Here is a 25,572-nt window from a genome sequence, read left to right as displayed (position 1 = left end):
AGGGGACCTTATGGGGTGCAGGGATGGAACCAGTGGGCTGCGTGCAAGACCAGAGCCCTCCTTCCTTATGGACTCTCTGGGTCTGGCTCCCGACCTTGCTGTTTGCTTCTGCAGAGGCTTTGCTCTGGGGTTCCCGTCTCTGAGATCCTTCCAGAATCCTGATGGCCCTTAGCTCCAGCTCCTGGCCCAGTGAGAGACAGTGTCTACCTTCCTGCAGAGCACAGGGAAAGTGTGACTGGGGTCCCATTGCTCTGAGTCAGAGGCCCAGCTGCAGTCTGTACGGGGAGGGGAGTGGGGTTCTCCGCCCTGGGAACCCCCTGTCTGGAAACCCCGGGGGCCAGACAGCCAAGTCGAGCCCCCAGGTGGCGACGTCGGATGAGCTCACCAGCCTTTCCTGACCTGAGTCACTGGTTGGTTCATTCACTGACCCTCAGGGCCTTTGGGAGGACAAGGGGTGCAGGGCCAGTTCCCAGCAGTGTTGTTGGGGGGGACTCAACTCGGGGTTCTTTATGAAGGGGACACTTCCTGCTTTTACTCTGGGCCTCCCTTCTCTAGGGGGTGCTGGGGGGGGTCCCTGAGAAATTCCCACCCCCTCCTTCCAGTTGGTCCTTCTGGAATCTGCCTGCCAGACCTGGAAAGAACCTCATCTCCATCTGTCCTTTTCTTCAGTCTGTCCGTCCGTCCGTCCGTCCGTCCGTCCGTCTATCTGTCTGTCTGTCTCTAGGTCTGTTTGCCCCCCCCCCCCGCCCCGCCTCCCAGCGCAGGTGTGGATCAGCCCAGGTGAGGAACGAGTGACTCACCTTCCCCACTTGGCCAGAAGAAGAGAGAAAGGGCCACTTTCCTTCCCTGGGGCAGAGACTGAACTTGAATTTGACTCTCACTTTCAGAAGACAGTGCCTGCTGCAAGGGGATCTGGGGGTCCTCCTGGGGGACTTGTGGGGGGAGATACCAGCACATGGGTCCTGCTGGAGACCCTCCACCCATTAGGGCCCTTACTTCACTAATAAAGATACAGGTTGGGGGGGTGCTGAGGACTCCCCTAAGGTTACCGACCGACCCCCGAGAGTGCTGTGGGGAAAGCTTGGCACCAAGCCCGGGCCTTGTCTGTCGTTGGAACTTTTTCTTGCCTCACAGCACCCCCACACTATGATCCAGCCCCTTGCTTGCAGCTCAGGAGAGGAATGGGGAGCAGAGCAGCCTCTCAAACCCCACCCCCCCTAGGTGTTGCCACAGGACCCAGGGGCTGGAAGAAGGGGCTAGGGAAAGGATCACCCTCCTCTGGGCCCTCCTCATGGGGTGCAGCCACCGTGCTGGGCTCTGTGGTTAATCTTTGAACTTGAGGATTAATTAATGACTGAGACCCGAGCAGGGGCTCGCTCTGGTGCACCTGGTGCCTGAACCCCGCTCCTGGCCTCCTCTGCCCCCACTGGGAATGGGGACTCAGGTGGGGAGGTCCAGCAGACACCTAAACACAAACAGAAGCAGAGGGTGGTGTCCTGGTTTCTTTTTTGTTTGTTTTTAGGCCACACCCGGCGGCACTCAGGGGTTCCTCCTGGCTCTGCGCTCAGAAATTGCTCCTGGCAGGTTCAGTGGGACCCTATGGGATGTGGGGGATCGAGCCAGGGTCGACCACATGCAAAACTAAAGCCGTACTCGTTGTGCTACCGCTCCTGGTTTCTGTCCTGGTTTCTGCCAGATCCCGGGACCCCACGATGCCTGTGGGTGGGGTGTCAGATCTGAGACAAGTCGCCTCCAGAGAGAGGGGAGGCGGGACTCTGCGGAGGGAGGGTGCTGGAGTGATAGCACAGCAGAGAGGGCATTTGCCTTGCTTTGTGGCTGGTTTGATCCCCAGCATTCCATATGGCTCCCAAGTCTGCCAGGACCAATTTCTGAGCGCAGAGCCAGGAGTAATCCCTGAGTTGGGTGTGGCCCAAAAATAAATAAAATTAGGGGCCGGGCGGTGGCGCTAAAAAAAAGGTAAGGTGCCTGCCTTGCCTGCGCTAGCCTTGGACGGACCGTGGTTCGATCCCCCGGTGTCCCATATGGTCCCCCAAGCCAGGAGCAACTTCTGAGCGCATAGCCAGGAGTAACCCCTGAGCGTTACCGGGTGTGGCCCAAAAACAAACAAACAAACAAACAAAAAAAATAAATAAAATTAAAAATAGAAGAAGGCCCTGGGTCCCAGAGTTACCCGTAGCACCCCAGGGGAGTCTGACACCCTCATGGTGGGGGTGCCTATCTCGTCCCAGGCCACTGGGCTCTGTGCAGGCTCTGTTGGGTTCCAGAGCGACTGGTCAGTTATAAAACCTGCAGTGCCTATGGCTCTGGGGAGCACTTGGTAGGGACAGACTCCGCTCAGACACTGCTTATGGAACTCTCGGTCTCTCTGCTGGACCCACAGTCCCCTCAGCAGAACCTCTGATCTAGCCAGGAACCAGCAACAGAGGTCAGGTGCCCTAAATCTAAATCTCACTTGCTCATGTGAGCTGAGGGTTAACCCAGGCAGGCTGCAGGGCCAATCTGACCCTCACTTCCCTCACCCACTGCTGGTCACAGCCCTGGCTGTGGAAGGTGCCAGAGAGCAAACACGAGGGGTGGACACTGCCCCACAGACACTGCTCGCTGCTCCTCCTCTTCCAAGAAGTTGTCCCTGACTATCCCAGAAGAAACTGTCCCTCTGTTGTATTTCTGTCAGCATCCACTCCTCAACAAAGCCTTCCCACTTTGTGGTCAATGCTGCCAGGCTGTGAGCACTTAACAGCTTCACTAGAAGGGTTAGAATGTGATTAAAATGTTCAAAGCAAGGGGTTAGAGTGTGTTTGTCTTGCATGCTGCTGACTAGGGTTTGATCCCTGGCATCCTGCATATGGTCCCCGAACCTACCAGGAGCGATTTCTGAGTGTAGAGCAGGGGTTATCCCTGAGCACTGTCTGGTGTGCCCCCCCCAAAAAAAAACCAAGCAAAATATGTCCAAAGCAAGAGTCGGGGTTGTGGTTTGGGAGTTGGGGTTGATGATGGACCGAGTGATCTTCATGTCTGTGGAGACACTTGCAAGCAGGTCCAAAGTCCTGGATGTGTCCTAGGCATGGGTGGATAGGTGGGGGTCTCTGCTTCTGTGCCCCACAGAGCTCACAGATTGTGCTCAGGTGTTTGCAGGGAGCAGGGGTGTGGCTGTCCCAGGGTGCGGCCTCCCCAGAGCCAGGCTTCCCAGCCTTGCTTCCTAGCTCCTGCCAGTTCTGTTTGGGAACTAAAAATAGCAGAGTTGAGTCGTGTCCCAGCGGGCAGGGGTGGTGGGCAGCGCTGCAGGGCACCCTCGCCAGCCTGCTCTCCTCCCTCGCGGCCACACCCTGCTGCCCTGCCCTGCCCGGCCTGGCCCGGGCGCCCATGAGCTCATGCAGGCGGCTCAGCCAGGGCCAGGATGGGAGGTGCCCAGCCCTGCTCTGCCCACAGCGGGCGCTGGACACTTAGCCTGATAAGGGCAGCTCTGGGGGTTCACCCCCGCCCTCCAGCCAGGCAGCTGATACACATGAGTCAGTGCGGGGGGGGGGGGGGGCGCGCACCGGACAGCCAGGCAGCTGCGGGCTGAGGGACCACTTGGGGCAGCAGCGTCTCCACCCCATGGTCCACCAGGAGGAGCCGATTCCATCCGTTAGGGGCCTCCAGACTCCAGTTGGCTTCCTGCAGGCTCAGAAGGCTACATACACACATTTACACCTAAACACACATAATTACACTCAGATACATTCACATATACTCAACACCAAGACACACACACTGGTTTGGCCTGAGCCCCCAGCACCCCTTCATTGAGACTGAATTTATGGGTACCCCCTTTTTTGGGGCCACACCTGATGACACTCAGGGGTTACTCCCAGCTATCGCTCAGAAATCACTCTGGCTTGGGGGACCATATGGGACGCCAGGGATTGAACCATGGTCCGTCCTAGGTTGGCCGCAAGGCAGATGCCCTACTACTGCGCCACCACTCTGGCCCCTCTGGATCCCTTTTCTCTGCCGCATCAGGCCTGGTCCTCCCTGGCACAGCAGAGATCCTGCTTTTAGAATCTTCCTGCTTCGGACGAAAGCTTAGGTCTCACCTGGAGGGTCTTCGTCGGTCACCCTGAGGGTTACTCTCCCCTCTGGCTACACACACTGAGCTTTGGCTATGGGGAATCTCAGGCGTTCTCAAGGGTTGCTTCCTTCAGATTCCCAGACACACGTTTGAGGGTGGGGGGCTGTGTACCCTCAGCTGGGCCGGAGGTCTGGGGCTTCTGGCTGCAACCTGGATATTGTGTGGCCCTGGGATGAGCCATTTCCGGAAGGAGTCTCGTGGGCTGAGCACTGCTGGTGGTGCAGGGGTGTGTGTGTGTGTTTGTGTGTTTAGGGGTGCAGCTGCCGGGCCAGGAGGCATCCCTCACTCTCTAGGAACCTGGGGACTCTGAGGGGCTCAGTAGGGCCTGGCAGGCTCAGATTGGGCTTCTCAGAGCAAAGAGAGGAAGGGAAGGAGAGCCAGCTGGGAGCCAGCCCCCAGCCTCCTGTTTACATGACTCAGTTTCCTTCTCTGTAAACGAGCTGTACACAGCACACCTGCCTAGACTCTCTGGAATTTGGGGACCTGGGCCTAGATCTGCAGACTCTTATTAATCCCCTCTCACATTCCAGATTCAAAGAGTGGAGGGGAGAGAGAACAGAAGGAAATGAAGACAAAACCAGGCAACGTTCTGTTGGCTAAGGTGCCAAGGTCACGGCCACCAGCCCAAGGGTCTGCAGGAGCCTCACCCTGCCAGCCAGTTCATTGTTCCTGAGCTTTTCAAGGAGATTGCCCGAGGTCTACTCCTCATTTTTCTACCCATGGGCACCTGGTGTGGGTCTTTTCAATACCCGCTGAGCTAGAATGACAGCACACCCTTCTCCGGGCTCTCTCTGCCTGTCAGGACCACAGCCCATCTTGGCTTCTTCTTCTTAATCTTCTTCTTTATTTTTTGTTTTGTTTTGTTTCTGGGGCCACACCCGGTGATGCTCAGGGGTTACTCCTGGCTCTGTGCTCAGAAATCAGTCCTAGCTTGGGGGACCATATGGGACCCTGGGAATCTAACCATGGTTCATCCTAGGCTAGCTCGGGCAAGGCAGACATGCCTTACCACTTGCACCACTGCTCCGGCCCCTTCTTCTTTTTAAAATTATTTTTGGGGATCACATGCGATGGCTCTCAGGGGTTACTTCTGGCAGATTCAAAGACCCTCTGGGATGCCGGGGATTGAACCTGGTCAGCCACGTGCAAGGCACTGTGCTATCTCATCTGCTTCTTTATTTCAGCAAAAGATCCACAGCAGGGATCTTCCTCCTTGGAATCCCGCGTGGGAGAGACCCAGGTTGTAGTCTGTGCCTGGACCGGTTCCACCCACTGCTCCCTCCAGCCAGGAGGGAAACAGCCATAAGCTACATAGGCAGAGGCTAGAGACTCAGGAAACCCTATCTGTTTGGGAATGAGTTTTGCTCCCCAAATTCCAAATATCCCAAACTCCAAAGTCCCCTCTCCCCACAAATCTGGAGAATTTTCACATGGAAGGAAATTCAGCTTTCTGACTCATCACACACACACACACACACACACACACACACACACACACACACACACACACACACACACACACACAGGCAACTAGCGATGATTTAGAGCTAAGGGCCTGCACCCCTTTGGCATGAAGTGAGGGAGTAAACATTCTCCTTAGCTGCAATCTCCACCTCTCCTTGCCTACTCACATCTCTAGCCTCTTGGGGTTGATAGCAAGAATAGAACAGGGGTGGGTGGTTGGGGGGCTTTGCAGCTTCACCACAGGTAGAACCTCAGACAGAGCCCAGGGTACCCTCCCTTCAACCCCTGGATGCGTGTGGGAGCCATTATGTTAGTCAGTGTCCCAGTCAGGGGACCCAGGCTCTGAGTCGGAGGCTCCAGACTGTCTCTCCCTGTGAGGGGAAGCGGAAATACCGGCACCATGTCCCGGAAGGACTCTGGGCTCTGTGCCAGGCGCCCACATCCCAGGAGGCAGCGCTGATGCTCCTTGGGCTGAGCGGAAGCTGGGCTGAGAGCACCTGGAGTTCCCATCTCTCCCCCACCCCCCGGGATGTGGTTCCTGCCAGCAGCCCCCCACGCCTTCCTCTTCCCTACCTGCATTTGGCTTCCACATCCTGTCCAGGATCCTGGTCCAGGGTGGGCCAAGGCGAGAGGGAGGTAGGGACATGAGGTGGAGCAAGAAGGGGATCCCGGGACCTCAGGAGCATCCTTTGTCCATTGGAAGTGTCTTCTGTCCTCCAGGTGCCTGAGGATACAGTTTGAAAACCAGTCACGGAGCTCTGTTTCATTTGATTGGTTTTGGGGACACCTGGCAGTGCTCAGGGCTTACTCCTGGCTCTGTACCCAGGAATCACTTCCTGCAGTGCTCAGGGGAATACTATGGGGTGCCGGGGATTGAACCTGGGTCAGCCACATGCAAGTCAAGGTCTGTCTGACCTGCTGTGTTATTGTGCCTGCTGCCTGTGGGTCCTTTATTTTTATTATTATATTTTTTTGTTTTGGTTTTTGGGTCACACTCAACAGTGCTCAGGGGTTATTCCTGGCTCTGGGCTCAGAAATAGCTCCTGGCAGGCACGGGGACCATATGGGATTCCAGGATTCGAACTACTGTCCTTCTGGATGTAAGGCAAATGTCCTACCTCCATGCTATCTCTCCGGTCCCCTGTGGGTCCTTTATTAAAGAGGATTGACTATTTCTTCATGGTCTGGATGCCCCAGTTCTTGGACCTGTTCACCTCTGGACACTTGACCCTGACACTTGGTCTCCTTGGTGCTGTTAACTGTGAGAGCCTCCCTGGATGTCTCTTCTCGTTGTCTTGGCTTACTTTGGGTTGGTTTGGGAGACACACCCGGCAATGCTCTGGGCTTACTCCTGGCTCTTCTCTCAGAAATCACACCTGGTGATGCTTGAGGGACCTAGGTTGGTCACATGAAACCTGGACATTCTGAGAGAAAAACACAAGGCAAGGGCCCGGAGAGATAGCCCAGCGGTGTTTGCCTTGCAAGCAGCCGATCCAGGACCAAAGGTGGTTGGTTCGAATCCCGGTGTCCCATATGGTCCCCCGTGCCTGCCAGGAGCTATTTCTGAGCAGCCAGCCAGGAGTAACCCCTGAGCACCGCTGGGTGTGGCCCAAAAACCAAAAACCAAACCAAACCAAAACAAAACAAAAAAACCCGGGCCCGGAGAGATAGCACAGCGGTGTTTGCCTTGCAAGCAGCCGATCCAGGACCTAAGGTGGTTGGTTCAAATCCCGAATCCCCGCGTCCCATATGGTCCCCCGTGCCTGCCAGGAGCTATTTCTGAGCAGACAGCCAGGAGTAACCCCTGAGCACTGCCGGGTGTGACCCAAAAACCAAAAAAAAAAAAAAAAAACCCAAAACAAAACACAAGGCAAGGGGCCAGAGAGATAGCACACGTGTTAGGGGTTTTGCCTTGCATGAGGCAGACCCAGGATGAACCTGGCTTCAATTCCTGGCATCCCATAAAGTCCCCAAGCCTGCTAGGAGCGATTTCTGAGTGCAGAGCCAGAAGTAACCCCTGAACACCATAGGGTGGGGCCCCCAAAATAAAAACAAAACAAAACAAAAAGGGCAAGGCAAACATTTTCGAAGGTGGTGTCTTGGGACAGCTCCCCGCCATCTGTCCTCCTGGTCCTCCACTGTGAGGAGGAAATTGGGGTTCGGAGATGCCCATGAGTACTGGTGAGGCAGAACCATGAGCTCTGGGCTCCTGACCAGATCGGGGTTTCACAAACCAGAAAGAGGCAGAATTGGAAGGGAGAGGCTGGGGCGAGAAGGGTTCTGTCCCTCCACCCTGCCTCACTCTTCACTTCTTAGCCATCTGGCCTCTGTTGCCCCATTTTTTTTGTTTGTTTAGCTTTTGGGCCACATCTGGCAGCACTCAGAAGTTATTCCTAGCTCTGCACTCAGAAATCACTCCTGGCAGGCTCGGGGACCATTTGGGTTGTTGGGGATCAAACCTAGGTTGGCTGTGTGCAAGACAAATGTCCTCCCCACTCCCTGCTGTGATATCGCTCAGTCCCCAATTGTCCCATTTTCTGGTGCTTTTATTCTGCTGTGAGCAGATCTGGAGATGCCAGTGGGAGAAGATTGCTGCAGGATGGGGGTCTGACCCTGGAGGCCTTGTGGGCTGTAGGCAGAGTCTCTGTTCTGAGGCTCCAGTTTCAGTCCCTTGACCCTGGATGCTGGGGGAGGTCTGGGTGGCTATGTTTAGGGGAACCCAGTCAGACTGGCGGAAGGAACCTGGGGTTCTGTTGTGGAAGGCAATACCTGTGTCCAGGTGAGCAGTGGTCACTGAGCACCTGAGCATATCCTGGAGACAGAACTTAAGGAAGGAGGGGATACACATACCCCCACTCTGGGAAATAGCAATAGCACAGCAGAAAGTGCATTTGCCTCGCATGTGGCTGACCCAGGTTCAATCCCCAGCATCCTATAGGGTCTTCTGAGCCTGCCAGGAGTGATCCTTGAGCACAGAGCTAGGAGTAAGTCCTGAGTACTACCGGGTGTGGGCCCAAACAAAAATAAATAAATAAAAAATAAATAAATAAAAAAAAATAAATAAATAGAAAGAAAGGAAGAAAGAAAGAAAAATTAAGGAACTCAGCAGAGGCTGGGGAGGGTCTGGGGTAGGGTCTGGGGAAGGGCCTGGAGAGGGTTCCAGGGGAGGTCCTAGGGGAGGGTCCTGGGGGAAGGTGCCAGGCACCTGGGAAAGGAGCAGCTGCCCCAGCCTGGAGAGGTGCCCGGCTCAGGTCACCCACCTGTGGGGCTCCTTGGCTGCCCCGTCCCCCAGCTTGGAAGCTTATCAAGGTCTGACTGCTTCCGCACCCGGCCTCAGGTTTCGGGCCAGACTCTGTGATAGTGGATCACGGGGCACCAGGGCAGCTGGGTGGCCCCGTCTCGAGGAGGGTTCCAGGCACCCCGACTCCCTCCGGGTTATCTCTGCCCCTGCCGGCCGGGAAAGCGAGAAGCGAGAAGCGGCCTTATCTCCCCACTTCCATCCGGAGATAGCCGCCTCAAAGCCCTCTTGTTCTGCCCCCCCCGCCAGCCCCCCAGTGGGCCCCGGAACTGGGAGGCACCCCTACTTCAGAGATGGGGAGGGAGGGCAGTGGGCTGGACTGGGAACTGGGGGCCAGGAGGACCCGGGGCTCCTCCACTAACCAACCTTCCAGCACTGTCACCCTGAGGCCAGGTCACTGAGCAGCCAGGGGCCCCCCTAGATCCTATAAAAAAAGATGTGGGGTTCCCTGGGAGGACCACCATCCCAGGCAGCCCTGGAGGCTGGGGCTAGTGGGCTGGGTTCTTCTGGGGGGACCAGTGACCCCTCTAGGCTGCCCTGGGAGCCCCACGAGGCCATTGCAATCCCCTAATCCCAGGGGAGCGACTCTGGGCCCTCACACCCTGCAGGCCAGCAGGCGACATCCCGGCCCCATTGTTTGGGCCAGGAAGCTTCTCCCATGATGGTCCTGGCAGCCTGGACCCTCCTTCAGCTCTTTCTCCCAGAAGGGAAGGAAGCCGCCCCGAGCTGGTGCAGGGGAGAGAGGAGGGCACTCTGCTTCCCGGAAGGCCTGGTGTGCTCCCCAAAACAGCAGCTGTGAGAGGGGAGCTGTGGAGCTGGTAGAGGGGCTCAGGGGGGGAACAGGCATTAGTCTGCACAATCCATTCCCCCATGCTGATGGGAAGCCTGGCCTCACCGGTGAGGGAGCACCCTTTGGGGAGCACGAGGGAGGACCCCAGCTCAGCGGCAGGATGATGAGAAGGAAGTGAGTCGCTTCCCAGAAAGGGAACAAGAGGGTGAGAAGGGGGGAAGGTAGACATTTGGACAGTAATATTGAAGTTGAACGTGATGGGCTGAGAGCACAGAGGGGAAGATCCTTCCTTGCCTTGTATGCAGTTGACCTGGGTTCAATCCTCGGCATCCCATATGGTCCTCTGAGCCTGCCATGAGTGAATCTTGAGTGTAGAGCCAGGAGTTAGCCCTGAATGCTGCCAAGTGTGGCCCCCAAACCAAAATAATTAATAATAATAATAATATGGTTACTTTTTAATAATATAATTTTAAAAAATAAAGGCCAGGGAGACCTTTCTGGAGGAGGTGGCATCTCAGCTGAGCAAGAGTTGGTAGGAAGCAGGCCCGAGGAAATCACAAATGTGAAGACTCCCGGACTCACGTTCTCTGCGTCATCCAGGGGACCCTTCGGGGCCTTGATCCTTTAGGGCCTTCTCCTCCCTGCTGCCCTCCCTGAGGACTGGTCAGCTGAGAGCCACCAGGAACCAAGTCAGGACCTGCCCCCCATCCACCCGAGTGACCCAGTTGCTTGTCACTCTTTCCCATCCTTGTTCTCATTACTCAGTCCCTCGAGTCCAGTAAGGGCACTCGGAACTGAGCCCCTTGTGACCCCTGAGAAGTAGACCACGTGGGGCCCAGCGCCAGGGTCATAGTGTGATCAGACTCAGCCCAGACTCTGGGAATCAACCCCTCCTTTTATTCTTCCCCCTTTTTAAATTCTGTTTCTGGATCACACCGGCGATGCTTAGGGGTTACTCCTGGCTCTGCACTCAGAAGTCCCTCCTGGTGGTGCTCAGGGGACCCTATGGGATGCTGGAGATGGAACCTGGGTGGGCCACATGCAAGGCAAATGCCCTCCCCGGTATAGCATCCTCCAGCCCTGAAAATCTTCCCCCTTTTAAGGGGGTGTATGTGTCAAATGTGTGATAACTTGGCCAAGGGAAAGCAGAAGAACACTTTCCTAGAGGCTGACCGAGGTTTTTCTTGGCAGGCAAGCACCTTATTTGCATGGAAAAGGCAAAGTGGGTAAAGGGTAGCACCCCATTAAAGGGCAGCACCCCATTTCACTGTTTGCTCCAGGCTTTGGAATGGGGGGAGCTTAAGCATAGGGGAATTTTTGGGGGGTTGCTGGAGAGATAGCAGTGTGAGACGGGTGTTTGACTTGCACGTGGTCCACCAAGTTTGAATCCTCAGCATCCCATAGGGTCCTCTGAACCCCCAGGAGTGATTCCTGGGTACAGAGCCAAGAGTAACCCCCGAGCACTGCAGGTGTGGCTCCAACACCCCCCCCCCAAAAAAAAATGTAGTATTTTTTTTCTTTTCTTTTTTATGGCCACATCCAGTGGCTCTCAGGGATTACTCCTGGTTATGTACTCAGAAATCTCTCCTAGCTTGGGGGACCATATGGGATGCCGGGGGATTGAACTGTGGTCTGTCCTAAGCTAGCACACACAAGGCAGACACCTTAAGACTTGAGGGGAAAATAGGGACTCTTTTTTTTGTTTTCTTGTTTTGTTTTTGTTTTTGGGCCACACCCATTTGACGCTCAGGGGTTACTCCTGACTATGCGCTCAGAAATCGCTCCTGGCTTGGGGGGACCATATGGGACGCCGGGAGATTGAACCGAGGTCTGTCCTACGCTAGCGCTTGTGAGGCAGACACTTTACCTCTAGCGCCACCTCCCAGGCCCCGAAAATAGAGACTCTTGATTACTGCTGGTTGCAATGTCACTGGCCCAGCATCTGGCAAACAAGCAAACACTTCTCAAAAAACAAACAAATGAACTAGGAATCGAGGGGCTGGAGAGTTAGCACAGTAGGTAGGGCAACCCAGGTTCGATCCCTGCCATTCCATATGATCCCCCAAGCCTGCCAGGAACGATTTCTGAGTACAGAGCCAGGAGTAACCACTGAGCACCACCAGATGTGGCCCAAAAACAAAACAGACAAACTAGGAATTGAGCTTCCCCGGGACCTATTAAACTGCATTTCTGGGTGTCTCCCCCAAGGATCCAGAAACTCATCTGAGGAAAAGACCACAGCCAAGTTCAGGACTGGACGAGCAGATGAAGGAAAATGGTGCCCACAGGATGGGACAATAGGGCTGAAGAGCAAATGGATGTGATGCCACGCATTGGACCTGGACAGACCAGGGATCGAAGGTGGTTGGGAAGAGGGACAGACCAGAAGGTTCTCCTGCCAGTAGGACATGCAGAAACAGAATAGGGGAGTGGCAGGCACCTGAGGGCAGTAGAAACAAAGACTGGTCTTCAGTGGGAGCTCCCAGGGCGGGGGTCCTGGACGATGGCGGGGGCGGGAGAAAGCGGACATGGGGAGGCTGCACAGTCCAGCTGAAATCCTGCTAATTACTAGCAGTTTGTAACCAGGGCAGCCCCCCTCCCTCAAAAGAGTAGTTGGCTTTGTCTGGTTTGTTGCTTCATTTTCAGGGTCTTGCCTGGAAATGCTGGGGCCACTCTCAGGGATCCTGAGGGGGCCATGAACTTGGGGGTCTGGCAGGCATAGCCAGAACTTTCTCATAGGCTGGGTCTGGCTCTCCCAGTCTTGCTTCCTCTTCAGAAAGTCTTGGGTCCAGCTGGGATTGTGCTGAATGCTCAGTTGTGTACTGTGGGAGAAAGGAAGGAAGGAAGGAAGGAAGGAAGGAAGGAAGGAAGGAAGGAAGGAAGGAAGGAAGGAAGGAAGGAAGGAAGGAAGGAAGGAAGGAAGGAAGGAAGGAAGGAAGGAAGGTAGATGGAAGGAGGGACAAAGGAAGAAAGGAAGAAGGAAGAAAAAGAAGGAAGGAAGGGAGGAAGGAAGGAGGAAGGCAGAAAGAAGAAGAAAGGGAGAGGGAAGGAGAAGGAAAGGAGGAGGAGAGAGGGAGAAAAGAAGGGAGGAAGAAAGAAGGAAAGAAGAAAGTATGAAGGAAGGAGAAAGTAAGACGGAAGGAAGGAAGGAAAGAAGGAAGGGAAGAAGGAAGAAGAGAGGGAGGAAGGTAGAAGGAAGGAGTGAGTTTATGTTTCATGGTATGTAGAAGTAATGGTTGTGAAGCCCTGAACAGGCCTGGTACCTGTGCCCTCTGTCCTTTCTCTTCTCCTTGGGCCTCTTCTTGCCCTTCTGCAGCCCTGGGGGCGAATCCTCAGAAAAGTTTTTGCTTTGGGGCCACACCCAACAGTGCTCAGGGTTTACTCCTGACTCTGTGCTCTGGGATCACTCCCAGCGGGGCTCAAGGGACTAAGCAGCATTTACGCCAACACAATTTAGGTATCATTTCTTCAGCCTGAAGTAGCTTTGGGAGGAAGGGAGCAAGAAACATACTGACACTGCACCCCCATCCTGCCAAGGAGCTAGCCCTGAGAGAGGAAAAAGGGAGGTTTTCTGCCCAAGGATCTCGCAAAAACATATGATTAATAATGTGGAAATAGCTGGGATGTCCGGTCATCAGGCTAAAACAACTATGGAACTTCCACCTGGCAAAATAGTCGGCAGCCAACGAAAACGAGGTTCAGGGGAGAGGGAAAATCAGCAAGGTTCCGGGGAGCGGTGTCGCCCCAAACTGCCCGTGTTGGAAAAGCAAATCCCAAAAGGCATGGGAGCAGTGTTTTGCTGTTTTCTTTCAACCTGCAGTGTGATCTCAGCCTTTATTGAACAAAAGGCCCCGACAGGCACATGGAAGGAAACACCTCAGACCCGAACAATGCCCACTGAGTGCCCCTGAGACTTTTCTTCCTGATTTTGACTTTTTGGCATTTTTCTCCTTTTCAGGCATTAGGGCTTTGTGAGACGTGAAAAGGAATTTGGAGGAGCAGGAGGTGGTGATGCAGCTGAACCTTTGCCCGGGATTGCTCAGAGGATGGCCAAACTCAAGGAAGTTTCTAGATGGGGTAGCATGCAGAGCTGGCGCCTGATTCAGTGGGACCCTTGGGATGGGAGTGGGGGACACGCACAGGGGCAGAGCCAGTCAGGGGCCACTGCTTGCCTGGTATGTGGCCGACCGGATTCACTCCCTGGCACCATATGTGGTCCCTTGAGTAGGGCCAGGAGAGATTTCTGGGTGCAGGGCCAGGTGTGGCCCAAAATTGAAACAAAGAGAGAAAGAGAAAATAAAAGAAAGGAAGAAAGAAATAAAAAGACACAAATGAAAGAAAGTAGAAAGAGAAAGAAGGAAGGAAAGAAGAGAGAAAGAAAATAAAAAAGGAGGGGCCAGAGAGATAGCACAGCGGCGTTTGCCTTGCAAGCAGCCAATCCAGGACCTAAGGTGGTTGGTTTGAATCCCGGTGTCCCATATGGTCCCCTGTGCCTGACAGGAGCTATTTCTGAGCAGATAGCCAGGAGTAACCCCTGGGCACCACTGGGTGTGGTCCAAAAACAAAACAAACAAAAAAAAAGAAAATAAAAAAGGAAGAGAGGGAGAAAAAAGAAGGAAAGAAAGAGAAAAAGAAAAATGAATGTAAAAAAGAGAAAGAAAATGGGGCCAGAGTGGTGGTGCAAGCGGTCGGGCATTTGCCTTGCATGCACTAACCTAGGACAGACTGCGGTTCCATCCTCCGGCATCCCATATAGTCCCCCAATCCAGGAGCAATTTCTGAGCGCATAACCAAGAGTAACCCCCTGGGGCCGGGCGGTGGCGCTAAAGGTAAGGTGCCTGCCTTGCCTGTGCTAGCCTTGGACAGACCGCAGTTGGATCCCCCGGTGTCCCATATGGTCCCCCAAGCCAGGAGCAACTTCTGAGTAACCCCTGAGCGTTACCGGGTGTGGCCCAAAAACCAAAAAAAAAAAAAAAAAAAGAGTAACCCCTGAGCGTCACTGGGTGTGCCCCCCAAAAAGGGAAAGAATATGCTTATTTAGGCTGGAGTGATAGTACAGCAGTAGGGCGTTTGCCTTGCACGCAGCTGACCCAGGCTTGAGTTCGATCCCCGGCATCCCATATGGTTCCCAAGTCAGGAGCGATTTCTGAGCGCACAGCCAGGAGTAACCCCTGAATGTTACCGGGTCTGGCCCTCCAAAAAAAAAAAGAGAGAGAAGGAAAAGGAAAGAAGAAAAAAAGAAAAAGAAATGGTTGGGAGAGAGATAGCACAGCGGTAGGGCGTTTGCCTTTCATGAAGCCCAATCCTAGTATCCCATATGGTCCCCGTGCCTGCCAGGAGTGATTTCTGAGTACAAAGACAGGAGTAATCCGAGTGCCACCAGGTATGACCCAAAAACAAAAACAAAATAATAATAATAATAATAATAATAAATGGAAACAGAAAGAAGAGAAAGAAAGAAAGAAGGAAAGGAAGGAAGGAAGGAAAAGAAAGAAGAAAGAAAGAAAGAAAGAAAGAAAGAAAGAAAGAAAGAAAGAAAGAAAGAAAGAAAGAAGGAAGGAAGGAAGGAAAGAGAAATAAGGAAGGAAAGAAAGAACGAAAGAAAGAAAGAGAAAGGAAAGAAAGGAAGGAAGGAAGAAATAAAAAGAAAGAAAGAAAGGAAGGAAGGAAGGAAGGAAGAAAGAAAGAGAAAGAAAGAAAGGAAGGAAGGAAGAAAGAAAGAAAGAAAGAAAGAAAGAAAGAAAGAAAGAAAGAAAGAAAGAAAGAAAGAAAGAAAGAAAAAGAAAGAAAGAAAGAAGATGGAAAGATAGCACAGCTATAGGGCTTTGTCTTGCAAGCAGCCAATTCAAGACAGTTGGTGGTTCGAATCTCGGCATCCCATATGGTCCCCTGTGCCTGCCAGGAGAAATTTCTGAGCACTGAGTCAGGAGTAATCCCTGAGTGCTGCTGGGTGTGACCCGAAAACAAGAAACCAAAAAAAAAATAAAAATAAAAATAAAAAAAGGAGAAGAGAGAAAAAGAAGGCAAGAAAGAAGGGAAGAAAGAAGAGAATGAAACAAGGAAAGAAAGAGAAGGAAAGAGAATGGAAGAAGAGAATGAAAGGAAGGAAGGAAGGAAGGAAGGAAGGAAGGAAGGAAGGAAGGAAGGAAGGAAGGAAGGAAGGAAGGAAGGAAGGAAGGAAAGTAAGCAAACCAGCAGGCCAGCCCTTCCCTGGCCTCCCTGCCCCCCAGTGCCCCACTTTCCCTTCCAGCTGTGTTCCAGAAGGCCTGCTCCCTTCCTAGTCTCTGCTGCCCCTCCCTCTTGCCCGGGCAGGCCTCAGCAGGTGGACCACCAGCCCCCACCCAGTGGGATGCTCCCTCTGACTCCCCATCTGCCTTCCCACCCCTCACCCCTCTCTGGCCCCTGGCAGTCTCCTTTCCCTTTGCCAGAAACATGGGGGGGGGTTCCCCAAATGCATCAGCAGTTTCCGAAGCTTGAAACACTCTTTCTTCCTTCTCACAATATGTGATGGTATCTCCTGGAAGCCCCAGCTATGAGCAGAAGGTAGATCCTGTTCATCTTTGTACTTCAGGGCCTGGCATAAGGCTTGGCACCCAAGAAGGCTCTTGTTGGATGATGGTGGATGGGTGGATGGATGGATGGCAAGTGGATGGATGGGTGGATGGATTATTGGGTGGGTGAATGGATGAGTGGATTGATAGATGGGTGGGTAGATGGGTGGGTCGGTGGATAGGTGGATGGATGGGTGGGTTGATTGATGGGTGGGTGGACGGGTGGGTGGGTAAATGGGTGGGTGGGTAAATGGGTGGGTGGGTGGATGAGTGGTTGAATGGATAAATAGGTGAATGGATGGGTGGATGGATCATGGATGGATGGGTGGGTGGAAGGATGGGAGGATTGATAGATTGGTGGGTGGATGGGTAGGTGGGTGAATAGATGGGTGGGTGGATGGATGAGTTGATTAATAGATTGGTTGATAGGTGGGAGGATGGATAAATAGATGAATGGATGGATGGGTGGCTGGATTGTGGATAGATAGATGGATGGTAGATGGTGGATGGGTGGGTAGATGGATGGATGAGTGAATGGGTGGGTGAAAGGATAAATGCATAGATAAATGATGGATACATGCGAGGAAGAAAGGCTAGGTTGAGGGTTGGATTATTGGGTCAATGGAGGGATGAATGAATAAACAGGAAAGGTATTCAGGCCCAATTAATCTGTTACCCACTGACCTATGTGCCAAGTTCTGTTGACTCTGACCTAATCCATTTGAGTCCATATGCAAACCACTTGTTCCTGAAATCTAGGGCCTGAGATTAGTCTGGCTCTGCACCCATTTGTTGTGTGACCATAAGAAGCCCCAAGGAACTTTCCTTCAGACCAGCAGCTGGCAGAGACCAAATGACCTTCAGGCACAAAGGTCAAAGATGAGATCAGCCCAGACAGCCTTGGTCCAAACCCAGCAGTGGGAGGAAGTTTGTCACCCCTCTTTGCACTTCTGTTTGTGTGTGTGGGGGGGGCAGGGCCTTCCCCAGCAGCTCTAGGCCATGAGGGACACTCAGCACTGCTCAGGTTCTGCTATGCAGGGGTCCCACCTGCCCCCTTGTGTGCTGGCATGTGAGTCCCTCCCAGGCCCGGTGGCTCGTGACAGTGCTGAAACCTCCAGGGCCTCTCCCAGGCCCTCTTGCAGCTGCCCCCTGGGTGCCTGGGTGCCGACCGGTGCAGTACTGGGTTAATCGTCCGGAACTGAGCTTGAGGCCTGTGGTCTGTAGCCGAATGATGGTCCATGTCTGTGTGAGCAGGAGGTTGGAATAAGAGCGTCCTCATGGCCCCAAGGCCAGGACGCTGTCCCTCCAGACTTGGGGTGCAATGCCCATTCTCTCTTGGGGCTGCTGAGAAGATAGGGGACCCCCCAGGACACATGGAGGTTGGGGGGACCCAGCCACATGAAAGGCACCTGAAAGATCCTCCATGAGAAATTAGAATCTTATTTGGTTTTGTTTTTGGGCCACACCCCATGGTACTCAGGGGTTACTCCTGTGCTCAGAAATTGCTCGTAGCAGGCTCGAGGGGACCCTATGGGATGCTGGGGTTCCAACCTGGTTTGACCGTGAGCAAGGTAAATGCTTTCCCTGCTGTGCTATCTCTCTGATCCAAAGAGATTAGAGTCTTAGGAACCCCATGTTGGAAGTGCTGTGGCCAGGAAAGCTGAGTGACAGATCCATGGTTCCATAGTTTTGGGGCCTGGTAGGATGGACACTGGGACAGACCCTCAGATCCTAAGCCCAGGACCCTGGCCTATCTGCAAGGAGTGGTGCTGCATTGCCACAATCACAGCTCTGGTCCTTCCCCAAATGAGTCAGGAACAAATGTTCCCTCAGGGCCCCGAAGCCACCCGAAGACTCCCTGAGAAGGACCCATCTCTTTCCCAGGTGTGTGAAAGCAGAAGTGACCTCCCTGGCCTCTGCCAGGACAGAAGCCATTGTCTGCTGTCCGGCCAACCATCGAGTTTTCTGTCTTCCCACACTGGCCTGGCAGTGGGGTCCCCTGTCCTGCTCCACCACTCTCTGTCTCTGCCTCCCGGAGTGGCTCTTTGTAACTTGCTCTTCAAAGTCAGCAGCTCAGAGCTGACTCCAGCTCGTTCCCACACTTTATTGCCCCCAATACCCTGAGGGCCCACTGGTCCCATGTCACTGGGCCATCTGGGTGGCACCCCGGGCACCATCCTGGGCAGGGCCCAATGACTGTGTTTGGTGTTGGCTGGTCCCATGGGGTGTGAGACCGGGTGGTCTTGGGAGATGGTGTTGAGCAGACATGGGGCCCCATTCTGAGCTGCTGAGGCCTGCCTTCCTGCATCTTGGGGGCATGTGCCTACTTTCAGGTTGGTGTTGAGGCCCCCGTGGGCAAGTGGCCTTTTTCCTCTCTAAGCACAGCTAGGGTTTCTTTTGATTTTGGGGTCACACCCAGTGGTGCTCAGGGGTTACACCTGGCTCTGCACTCAGGAATCACTCCTGGTAGGTTCCGGGGACCCTATGGGATGTCGGGATTGAACCCGGGTCGATCACGTGCAAGGCGAACGGCCTCCCTGCTGTGCTGATGCTCTAGCTCTGACTTGGGGATTTGAAGTAAGAAGGTTCTGGAAGGTTTGAAGGATCCCAGGCCTTTCTTTGCGAAGCCCCAGAGCAGCAGCTTTTCATCAATCAAACACCTTCTTCAGATGGGCAGGGGACCCCCTCTTTTCCCCACCCCAGCATTGGGCCCAGCTGCATAGAAAGGTCTGGAGGGGTTGCCATTCACTCAGACAGCTGACCCTTGTCCAGGCTGCCACAGTGAGGACACTGCGAAATAAACACAGCAGTGTGAATAGGGTAAGAAAACCATTTAATGGTGCAGAAGAAAAAGAGACGGCTGGAGCGATAGCACAGCAGGGAAGGTGTTTGTCTTACATGTGGTCCACCAGGGTTTGATTCCCGACATTCCATAGGGTCCCCAGAGCCTGTCAGGAGTGATTCCTGAGTGCAGAGCTAGGAGTAACCCCTGAGCACCACAGGATGTGGCTCCAAATAACAAACAAACAAAAATAACAGAGGGGCTAGGGTGATAATATAGTTGTCTTGCATACAACCAACCCAGGTTTGATCTCTGACATTCCATATGGTCCCCCAAGCCTGCCAGGAGTTATTCCTGAGAGCAGAGCCAGGAGTAAGTCCTGAACACTGACAAGTATAACTCAAACACACACACACACACACATACACACACACACACACACACACACACACGCACAACCACAGAAAGAAAAAGGAAAAGAATGGAAAAGAGAGACTGGTTTGAGCATGTACAATACCCCACTCCTGACCCCTGAGAACACATAGCCCTGAGGTCCTGAATCTGGGCAGGGCTTCCCCCAGGGCCATGCCCAGAGCAGGTGACAGTGACCCTCTCTCTCCTGCAGCCTGCAGTGGACACAAGCAGGCAGGTGCGGAGCCGCTGTGCTGTTTGAGCTGCCCAGGAACTGAGCCATCTGCCCTCCTGGGCAGGCTCTGGTACATGTTTCCCCGTGCACGCCTGTTCGCCCACCCACGGCCTCCGGCAGCCTCGGAAAACCTCCACCCCCACCGGAGGCGCACCTGGTCCCTGAACCCAGCTCGAACCTGGCCACTACTCTGCCTTTCCCAGCTGGGCCTGTCACCATCATCCCCAGGGAACTTCCATTCTCTCCAGGCTTGCGGTGACTGAGACACACTGCATCGCTGTCCTGCTGGCAGAAGGTTCCAGAAAAGCAGTACTCAAGGGCACCCCTGGAGCAAGCAGATTTTCCAGCCCAGTTTTTGGCAGTGCTTTCCAGAGCCAATACCCTGACACCTGCCTTCCTTCTTCCCTTCCTTTGTGGATGTAGTTGGGGTGACCAGACCATTATGATGGACTTGCATCCATCTTTCTGGGATAGTGTAGGACATTAGAGGTGGGATCAGGACACTGCAGAGTGCAGAGTGGCCAGGATTGCACTGGGCATCCAGGAAAGGGACCCAGAGCCTCACACAGAGCTCTGAGTGCTGTCACCATCCCACCCCCACCCATGACATCAGCCCTGGACAGTCCAACTGGCAGGTGTTCTGGGTATGGGGGCACCTGGTTATCAGCAGATGACACCCTATGAGGACACACAGAAGAAGCAGAGTCAGGAACAAGGCCCCAGCCCATCTGAGAGATGGGGTCCCCTTGTCCTGGGTCCCCCCTGTCTCACTGGCTCTGGTATGTGGGAACAACCCCACACCCAGAATTAGGGGTGCAGAACTCTCATCCTCTGTGACAGGGATCTAGTGGCTCTCTAACCTCATTTTGTAGAAGGGATGGGGAGAGAAGGAACATGACTCTGTCTCTCTTTGTTTTGGGATCACACCCGGCTGTGCTCAGGGGTTACTTCTGGCTCTGCGCTCAGAAATTGCTCCTGGCAGGCTCGGGGGACTATATAGGATGCCATGGATCAAACCTGGATTTGTCCTGGGTTGTCTGCATGCAAGGCAAACACCCTACCACTATACTATCACTCTGACCCCAAAAACTTATTTTTTTTGGGGGGGGGGTCATACTCTGTGCCAGAAGTCACTCCTGGCAGGTATGGGGGACCATATGGGATTCTGGGGTTTGAATCACTGTCCATACTGGATCGGCTACTTGCAAGGCAAACACCTTACCACTGTGCTATCTCTCCAGCCCCTGACTGTCTCTTCTTCTTATCCTGTTGTCTCATCTTCTGAAATGACTCTGGGAAAAAGGGAAAGACTTGGAAGGGGTCACAACATGATGGGAAGCCCTCCCACGAGACAGACCCAATTTGGGGTATAGGATTGTGTGGAAGGGAGTTGTATTTGCCATTCTGAGGTCCACAGTTTTGGCCCCACAGACCCCTTGGGGCTGGGTCCCAGCAGGGCAAGGGAAACTCATTTCTTCACTCTGGCTGTGTGTTCGAGGGTGTCTCCTTCCAGCTACGGAGCAGGGAGCCCCAAGGATACATGGGGCAAGGCCAGGAGCAACCTCCCAGCAGGTTCTGTGCCCACAAACAGGTACCCAGCAGGCAGAAAGGGGGGCCCAGGTCATCCTCAGGAAGCTTAGTTCCCTTCTCAACCTTATCTGTTCTCCTGCCTTCTCCAGGCTGGGCCCCACCAGATATTGTTCAAAGGCTTCAGAAATAAAAGCCTTTGGTCTGGACCCTGCTGGTGCCTTGTGACCAGGCCTGAGGAAGAGGGAGCCTCACCAGGCTTCACTATCAAGGGAAGAGCTGGGAGCATGTGGGGGGTGGGCGGTCCCTAGAAATACAGGCACTTCACTTTCTCCTCTGTTTGAGAAGCTTGGTAGTGCTGGGAGTTCTCTGCCCAATCCAGCTAATCAAGGACCCCCCAACTTCTCCTTATCGTCTTAGCCACCTTGTCACTGCTCCCAAGACTCAGAGTGGGAGAGTAACTTGGCTCAGGCCTCACAGCAAAACCTTTGGGGGTGGGGTGGGTGTGCTCCCAGGTCTGAGGCCAATCCTGGCAAAACTTGGTCAACCTGGACCAAGTGTCTCAGGGCTTGGGTCAGGCCTCGCAGTATCAATACCGCTTTGACCCAAGAGTCCCAGGACACTAGCACCATGTATGGCAGGCTGTGTTTGGGGTCATGGGGAGCTGGGGGTTGAACTTGGGTCCTCATGTGCGTGGGGCATGTACCCCTTGATCCTGAGCAGTTGCTCTTGGCTCAAGATCCAAAGAGGCCTTCCTGGCCAGGGGGCTCCTGATGACTTTCTGAACCCTCACAGGGTGGGAGTGTGGGTTTGTCTGAGATGGGGAAACTGAGGTTGCACAACACTGACAGCCCCCAAGGGTCCCAGTGCCTGATGGGAGTAGGAATCTGTCACAGAGACCCCCCCCCAAAAAACAGGGCTCAAGGGTCAACCCAGAGGCACTGAGGCTGTGAGGGGAAGGAGAGAAAAATGTGAGGGGACTGTAACTAGGGAACCAGACTCCCCACTCCTGCAGAGGTGAGCAGGGGCTGGTGGCGGGACCCCAGGCTGGGCCCAGAAGACTTGTCCACCTGGGATGTAGCAAGCTCCCCTCCCCCTATCAGCTCTTGCTGCCAGCCTCCCCATCTCAGACAAGATCCGGTGATCCCTGTCCGCCCCGAGGCCTCTGCTGAGGTTGGCACCGAGGTTGGCATGCTGGACTGGCACCGGAAAGCGACATTCCAGAGGCCCCCTGCAGCTTCCCTGCCAACCCTGGATTCTTGGCAAGCCAGACGGGGTGTGGGGGCTTCTGGGAGCGCCCGGGCCGGCCGGTTACCTGTCAGCAGGATTGGGGGCCACGTGTGCTCCCTGCGCCCAGGGACTGGGACTCTGGTCAGATCCCCCGACTCCAATGGGGGGTTCTGTCTGGGGGCAGTAACTTAGCCAGGTGAACCCCTTGGGAAAGGTTGTCTGGGCTCTGTTTGCTTGGGGGGGCTGTGGCTGGGCATACCTGGGAAGCTATGTGCCCTCTCTGAGGGTAAAAGCAAAGTGGTAGGGAGGACTGAAGCTCACATCTTTGCAAGAAGAAACCTTCTGGATATATCTTTTATTATCTCACAATCCCCCTCTCCTGGGAGGGATCTTCACCCCAAGCCCCCCACATCTTTGGGGCTTGGGTCTACCTGGGACTCAGCTTCGAGAGGCTCCTCCACCCCCTGTGCTTCATGTCTGTAAAGGGCCCCAGCACCCCCAACTCATCCAGCAGGGCCAGGCCTCTGCTTCTGGGGTGCATGAAACCCCAGCGTAGCCCCTGGCCTGTGCCCCTGCGAGCAGGAGCTTCTCTCTGGGCCTGGTTACCGGGACGGGCGGTTCCTGGGTGACCTCATTGCCTTTGGCAGTAGGGCAGCAGGGGCAGGAAGACAGGGCCCATCCGAGGGGCTAAATTTAGCACGTTGCACTGAGCCCCGTGGACAATATTCCCGGAGTCCCCATTGTTTGCGAGGGGCCAGCGGGCAGGCGGGCCCCTCAATGGTTGGGGCTGAGCCATGCCACACTGTCTGGGCATGCAGGGGGTGGGCACCAGGCGGTGGGTTCTCTTCCTGGTGGGGGTGGGAAGCTCAGCCAAGGGCCATTAGGGGAGAATGGTGGGGGAACACGGCTGCTTTGGGGTTCAAGACTAAGGTGGGAAGAAGGATGCCTTAGAGAGAAGGGCCCAGGGGAACCTGAGACCAGCTCATGGGCCAGAGGCTGTGCGCTCTTCCCACCTGGATGCATTGGGGCCAGTACGGGATCCGGTGTCCATGTGTACCCATGTGTGCCCATGTGTGCTTATGTGTGTCTGTGTGTGCCCATCTGTGCCCTGTCTGCTGCCCTCCTAAGCCGACAATTCCCCCCATCGGGCCATGCAGGCAGACAATCCCAGGACGAGCTGCTGGATCTGCAGAGGAGCTGCAGCAAGTTTGGGGTGAGGAGGCAGAGACTGCGCCTGACAGTCTGTGGATGCCCCATTTCTTTTTCTTTTCTTATTTTTTTTTGGGTCACACCCAGTGATGCTCAGGGGTTACTCGTGGCTATGTGCTCAGAAATTGCTCCTGGCTTGGGGGACCATATGGGGATGCTGGGGATGGAACCCAGGTCTGTTCTGGGTTAGCTGCCTGCAAGGCAAATGCCTTACCGCTGCGCTATCGTACAGCCCCATGGGTGCCCCATTTTTGATCCCCCCCCCCCCGAGTGCTCAGACTGTGGCCTGGCCACGCCAAAGGAGGGCAGGAAGTGCTCTTCACTCAGGGTACCGGAGGTGGGGGAGGCTCAGCGGACTAAGACCCTGCAGGCGCCTCGTGTTTCCGTCACCCCCACCCCAGCTCCGTCCTGCGAGTCCCTTTGAAGCACAGAGACATGCGAGGGCACCTGCCTTGGAAAGGCAGTATATGGCTGGTTCTCCCAATCGTATACTACCCAGGGTTCAGCTCTGCCCTGTCCCCACTCCCCAGATCAGGGGAAGCCCCAGATTGGACAGGCGAGGAACCACAGAGGTGGTGGCAGCAGCAGCAACTGATCCGGAAGGAAGATTTATCCAGACGGGGTGTGGGCACCCTCAGACCCCCTGTGCAGCCCGGGGCAGTCCCCTGCTGCTCTTGCCTTCCCATGAGTCATGTTATCATGTTCTGAGGAACAGTTATTTCTACCCCGGCTTAGCAAGCTTCCTTCCCCGCTCCCCTAAATGGGCCAGGGAGGACGGAGGGTGGGGGCGGGAGGACCCTAGGTAGTTGGGGGGCTGGGAGCAGGCAGCTGGGCACCCCAGGTCCCCTCCCCAAGGGTACCACCCCCGGAGAGGGCCCAAAAATAGCCATGAGGGCCACAGCACAACAGGATGGACCCGATGGGATGGACTGACGGTGGCTCCCCCGCACGGGGACCAGGAGGGCTCGGCTCGGGACGGGGAATTCCTTTCTCTGGCGACTCACCCGGCGCTGGAAAAATAAAGAAGGAAAAAGCTGAAATTTTTTCCTTTCATCAAAAACAGGAAGGAGGTGGGGAGGCAGGGGGTGGGCGCGGAGAGGAGGGTGGCATCGAGGAGCATCCTTCTTTCTGGGGTGGTCTTGGGGTGCCCAGGTGGGAGGTGGGGGACATATCTTTTCCTGAAAGCTTGTGTGTCCTCAGTCACCCCAGATGCAGTGACCCCTACCCTGCTGCACCCCCTCTGCTCTACATGAGACAAAAGCTTGCATGGGATGGGGAGGGCCTGGAGGGTTATCTCTGTGGACCCCTCTCTTGTATGTCCTGGGAGTCCTAGGGCCTGAGTTCAAATCCATCTTGTCTCTGCCTTGAGGACTCCCCTCCTGGCCAGTCTCTGAAGTCTGCCTGGAATAAGGAGATGGTCATCCTTGTCCAGTGGCAGATGGAGGGGGGGGATGGATTTCCTGTGTAAGAAAGGGAACTCGGGGATCTTTTCCAGCATCTTCTAGAACCTTCCCACAGGGCCCTAGGGTTTGGTGGAGGCTGGGGTAAGTGAGGAGAGTAAGGGAGGGAAGGTCACCAGGGCACTGCGGGGATGAGCTTGGTGCAGGGTGGGTGGCCTGGCCGCTGCTGTTTGAGCCCTCTTCACTCCTGCCTGACCCTCATCAGCCTCCCTGGTCTTTGTTGTTGTTGTTGTTGTTGCCACACCCAGTGATGCTCAGGAGTTACTCCTGGCTCTGTGTTCAGGATTCACTCCTGGCAGGCTCAGGGGACCCTGTTGGATGCCAAGGGATCAAACTTTGGTTGGCCATGTGCAAGGTGATTGCCCTCCTCACTGAGCTATTGCTCTTCGGCCCATCTTTCTGGATCTTTCTGCTTTCCTGCCTCTTACTGGGACATGGGGCTCCAGAGAGGAAAATCAGTCATGTCAACCCCGGTTCTCTGAG

Source organism: Suncus etruscus, chromosome 4 (genome assembly GCF_024139225.1).
Source record: "Suncus etruscus isolate mSunEtr1 chromosome 4, mSunEtr1.pri.cur, whole genome shotgun sequence".
Taxonomy (NCBI): domain Eukaryota; kingdom Metazoa; phylum Chordata; class Mammalia; order Eulipotyphla; family Soricidae; genus Suncus; species Suncus etruscus.
Note: the sequence above shows the minus strand (reverse complement) of the source record.